Below are 6,000 nucleotides of genomic sequence, written 5' to 3'. Positions count from 1 at the left end.
TTCTCCTTTTGGTAAAGAGCCCAGATTCTAATTCTCTTAATCAAGCTGCAAATTCAATTTTACTCACTGCCTTGTATGTTGTCTTAGTTATCTAGTACTGCTATACCAGAAATACGACGAGTGGATGGCTTTAACAAAGAGAAGTTTATTCTCTCACGGTCTAGGAGGCTAGAAGTCCAAATTCAGGGTGCCAGCTCCAGGGAAAGGCTTTATCTCTCGGTCAGCTCTGGGGGAAGGTCCTTATCATCAATCTTCCCAGGCTGAGGAGTTTCTCAGTGCAGGGACTCTGGTCCAAAGGATGTGCTATTCTCCTGACTCTTGCTTCTTGGTGGTATGAGGTCCCCATGTCTCCCTGCTGGATTCTGTTTTTTATATCTCAAAAGGGGTTGACTTAAAACACAGCCTAATCTTTTAGATTGAGTCCTGCCTCATTAATGTAATTTCCGCTAATCCCACTTCATTAATATCACAGAGGTAGGATTTACAACACATAGGAAAATCACATCAAATGACAAAATGGTAGACAATCACACAATATGGGAAGCATGGCCTAGCCAAGTTGACACACATTTTTTGGAGGGACACAATTCAATCTACAACATATGCACCAAACACAGTGTAAGGCACTGGGTCAATAGGGTCCAGCCTTGCTCTCAAGGAGCATCCAGTCAAATAGGAAAGACACCCTATAATTATGCAGTTAACAATTATCTAACAGTGTATAAGTCTGGGTAGGCTAGCAGCTATAACAAACAACCCCCAATTTTCAGTGTGTTAACACAGTAACTCACACAAAGTGCAGTGTGTCTGTTCTTGGTTGAGTGGTTCTCTTCCAAGTGGTGATGCAGGGATCCAGGCTCACTCTACCTTGTGATGTCACCATCTTCAACTCGTGGCCTCCAAGTTCACCAGGAAAGGGGAAGTTAGTGTGGGCAACGTGCAGTGGATACTTAGCCACCTCAGCATAGAAGTGATAGACGTGACCTCTGCTCGTATTTCATTAACCAGGTCTAGTCACACAGCAATTTTAGATGCGGGGCAGCTGCTTCCCAGCCACAACTACACTATATAGGAGGAATGCATATCTTTGGAAAACATTTAGTCACCTCTGCCAGGGGCAGGTAGTATGTTACAGATGACAAAATTGAGGAACTCACTCAAAGTCACACAGCCAGTATGTGGAGAAACCAGATGTGAGCCCAGCTTTGTTTGATCCAAAGCTCATTCTTTAGCTGCTCTATTACACACTCTACTGTGACCACTGCTCTAGACCACAGTGTGATTCTCATGCGCATGACCTGCCTGTGGATCCCATTCTCTCTGGTTTGGACCCGTCTGCAAAACTGGTGCTGCTGCTGCCTTAGCTTTCTGGCCTAATTTTCCTTGGCTACCACCACTATGACCTGAGGTCTTGCCAACCAAACCAACCCACTGCAACTGAGTCGAGTTTGACTCATGTCAACCCTATAGGATGGACTAGAAGTCTCCCATAGGGTTTCCAAGACTCTAAGTCTTCATGGAATTAGACTGCCACATCTTTCTCCCATGGAGTGGCTGGTGGGTTCAAACCACCAACATTTTGGTTAGCAGCTGAGTGCTTTAACCACTGAGCTGTCAGGGCTCCTTGAGGCCTTGCTAGTTTACTGTAATTCTCTCCTTCCTCAAATGAATTCATAGTACTAGAGAAAGTTTCCATCTTTGTGGCATGGAAAACAAAGGAACAGGATTCACTCTTCCACAGTTGCTATCTGGATGGGATAGCAGCAATTTGGATATACAACTTCACACATCTTTGGTTATACAATGGTTACATTATTTTATAGTTCCACCTCCCACAGGCTAGTAAATGGGCAGTGTTAAATAATACGCAGGACGGTAGGAGCTTGGATATAGAAGATCACATTGGGTTTGAATACAGAACCAATTAATTTTGTGAAAAGAAACCTCTACACTGGGTTACAAACATAACCCAAAAACCAAACCAAACCCAGTGCTGTCGAGTCGATTCCGACTCATAGCGACCCTATAGGACAGAGTAGAACTGCCCCATAGAGTTTCCAAGGAGCGCCTGGCGGATTCAAACTGCAGACTGTAGCACTTAACCACTACGCCACCAGGGTTTCCTACAAACATAAGCAACAGTACAAATATGTATAACAGGCTCTTAACCTTTGATTTTGGAATGAATGAAAGCAAACAGCCTGATGCAGATGTATGAGAGAAATGTCAACCTCATCTGAAACACCTTGATTACACTGAATTCCAATTACTATCCCCATGTAAAAAATTATCTCAAAACTTCATAGCTAATACAATCATTTATTATGCTCATGGACCTTATGGATCAGGAATTTGAGCAGCACACAGCAGGGATGTCTTGTATTTTCTTCGAAATTTCTGGGACTTCAGTTGGAAGACACATTGAGAGCTGAGATCATCTGAAGGCTCGTTCACTCAGAAGTCTGGTGGTTGATAATGGCTATTGGCTGGGGGCCTCTGTTCCTCTTCATGTGGGCCTCTCCATGTCATCTTTCTATGTAGGCTAGTATGGGCTTCCTCACAGCATGGTGGCTGAGTTCCAAGGGTAAGCATTTTGTTAGAGAGAGAGAGAGGACTAGGCAAAAGCTACATTGTCATTTTTGATCTAGCCTCTGAAGTCATGTAACATTGCTTCTGCCACATGGTTTGTCCAGGTTCACAAGGAGGGGAAGTAGACGCTGCCTCTTGATAGGGCGTAGCAAAATTCTGGAAAAATGAGTGAAACTGGAAAGACTGCTGCAGCCAATTTTGGAAAATATAATCTGCCACACTTTGCTTTTATTCTGATCCTTAAATCTGACTCAAATATTAGCTATCATCTACTTGGTGCCCATGCACCAGCCCCCATATATTCGTTACATATGATCCTGACCCCAACTCTGCAAAGTAAATCCTGTTGCCCCTTTTATAGTTTAGGAAACTGAGGGCCAGAGAAGTTAAACTAACTTACCCAAGGACACAGAGCTACCAAATGATAGAGTCAAGCTGCAGAGCTAAGCCTGGCCGACTCCAAATCCCATACTCTTTCCCACAGTTCCTATATGATTCCCAATGGGATGACTTATTTCTTTAACCAAAGTCAAGTTTGTCAGGGGAAGGCTAGACTGGTAGTGACGGGGTAAAGGGAAGTTCAGATGCTTTGAATTATGGTAACTTCTATGAAGGTTTCTAATAATTTCTACCTTCTAGAATCAACACATCCTTAAAGCCCATCAAGTCAAGGCAATGTAATTTAAACCCTGCCTGTTTTCCAAATAGCTGCAGTCCATTTCCTTTGATTCTCCAGCATGTATAAAGTATTCCTCAAAGACCACAGGGGAAGTAAAATGCTTGTGGACAATGAAATCCGCCCTCTTCAGGTGGGCTGACGAGAAACCCTGGGAGACTTCCCCAGAGTGATCATCAGGCTGTACTCTTAAGAATTGTGTCCTTTACTGATGTGAGTTATACCTCAAACAAAAATCAATACGGCTGCAAAGAAATGAAAGTTATGCCAGGACAACAGGCATAAATGAGTTCTGTCCTGGGCAAATAGGGCTGAATGGACGTTTTAACCCGTTGCTGTTGAGTGGATTCCAATTCACAGTGACCCCGTAGGACAGAGTAGAACTGCCCCATAGTACTTCCGAGGCTGCAGTCTTTACAGAAGCAGACTGCCACATCTTTCTCCTGTGGAGCGGCTGGTGGGTTCAAACCACCAACCTTTCAGTTAGCAGCCAAGCACTTAACCACTGCACCACCAGGGCTCCTTAGAGCCATTACCAAGTCCCAAGCTAACCTCACTGGGGACAAGGGGCTGTTCGTGCTCAGAAATAATGGAGATTTCAAAGTTGAGATCCCTAAAAGTTACATCTTTGGGTGGATAGTAAATGCACACACTCACATAACTTACACTCATACACACATTCACACTCACACCCACTTACACACAGACTTGTACACTCACATTCACACCAGACAACTTCTACTCACACATAGCTACTCTCACACTTATGCAACTCACACACACACAGATTGAGGTACTTATAGTCACATATTCACAAACTTGTACACGCATGTTCACTCACACAGCTTACACTCACATTCAAATATACGGTACACTCATATTCGTAGTCACACACACATTCACATTTACACTCGTGATTACAAACACAACTTATGCTGGCACACTCACATTTACATTCTCTCTCTTTCCCTTTCTTAAAGCCCTGGTGATGCAGTGGTTAAGAGCTCGGATGCTAACCAAAGAGTTGGCAGTTCAAATCCACCAGCCGCTCCTTGGAAACCCTATGGGGCAGTTCTACTCTGTCCTACAGTGTTGCTATGAGTCAGAATCGACTCAACGGCAACAGGGTTTTGGTCTCTCTTTCCAACCCACCCACACATATACTTTATCTCAGTCCTTTGAGAAGGACTCAGCTGGAACCAGACTGGGACAATTAGAACATTTTCCCCCTGAATTTTACCACACGGGCTGAGTAACTGCTAAGGGGTCTTGTCATTGCTGCATTATTTCTTCTGTCCTTATTTGTGTTTTTCTTTCAATGAATCTCAGGTTTTTTGTCCCAAAATACAAATTTCTGTATTACTGCATGCAAAATGTATATAAACACAAAAGTGTTTCTTGCTAAACTTCATAACATTAAAAAAAAACTACTACCCTCAGTCCCAATGTTCAGAATTTGATTCCCTTGCCATGTATATACCTTATATGTTTCAGAGAGCACCTCTTTTGATATTAGCGACTGAAGTGTTTTAAAATTTAAAAACTCCTCAAGCTCAGCTAACAGCCCCAGACAGCTGGGGGCCTTAGACACAAGTCTGTCTGGGGACCTTTGTGTCACTAATATGTGCTCATGGTGGCAGTTTCTCTGGCTCTATCTTGGTTCCAGGGTGAATTCAGGGCCCCACCTGAGCTGGACAGTGTGTGGGCTGGAGAACTGCCTAGGCAGCCTGCATAGAAGTGGGCAGGAAATAGTTAAACAACAAAACATAAAAATAAAAACCTCAGATGGCTGTAGCTGCGGGGGGGGGGGGGGGGAATGGTTCCCAGTGCAACATCCAAGTCCTCCCAGAGCTGATGATGACACAGGGGAGGGCCTTGTAGGCTGTTTAAATCCCTTCCCACCCAATTAACAGCACAGGCTTTAAGACCCCTTCATACTCCGGCGACACAGATCAGAGGGTGCAGAAGCCAGAGCGAGGCAGAACGCCGAACAGTGCAGGCAGTACACGGCCATTCCCAGTGAACCCGGCAGCAGCAGTATTTCACAGCCCACTTGGAAAAGGAGGCATGATTCCCTTAATGTCCTAATAGCAAAAGGTAAAGTTAAAGCTATATGAAAACCCCAACAAAACCTGTTTCCGTTGAATCAATTTCTACTCATGGCGACCCCAATTGTTACAGAGTAGGATCAAGCTCCATAGGGTTTACTTTGCTGTAATCTTTATGGAAGAAGATTGCCAGGCCTTTCTTCTGTGGCACTGCTGCATGGTTTCGAATCCCCAACCTTTTGGTTCGTAGTCCAATGTAAACTGTTTGCGCCACTGTAGTGTGATAGATGACTTTTGTGTGGCCTTTCTAGCCATGGTCTTGCAACTCTCACCCAAGTGATTGGGTGGGACTGTGCAAATATGGTAATTGTGGACTACCAAAGGGATCGGTCAGGTTTGCCATTCTGTTGGGCTTGAAATGAGCCACCCCAGAGGCCGGAAGGAGAGGATCCCCCCACCACCAAAGAAAAATAGCCAGGAGCGGAGAGCATGTCTTTGGACCTGGGATCCCTATGCCGAGAAGCTCCTGGAACCAGGAGACAGAGAGAGAGAGAACTGTAACACTAAATGCAGTGAGAAGCTGCAGCAGAGACCCGGCAGCAGGGAGACTGCGCATTGGGCTTTCCAGCTGACGGACAGGGAGTGCCTTTGGGCAGAGGCCTAGGGCCAGGGAGAACTGTGCCTGCG

Source organism: Elephas maximus, chromosome 27 (assembly GCF_024166365.1).
Source record: "Elephas maximus indicus isolate mEleMax1 chromosome 27, mEleMax1 primary haplotype, whole genome shotgun sequence".
In the NCBI taxonomy this organism is placed as follows: domain Eukaryota; kingdom Metazoa; phylum Chordata; class Mammalia; order Proboscidea; family Elephantidae; genus Elephas; species Elephas maximus.
Note: the sequence above shows the minus strand (reverse complement) of the source record.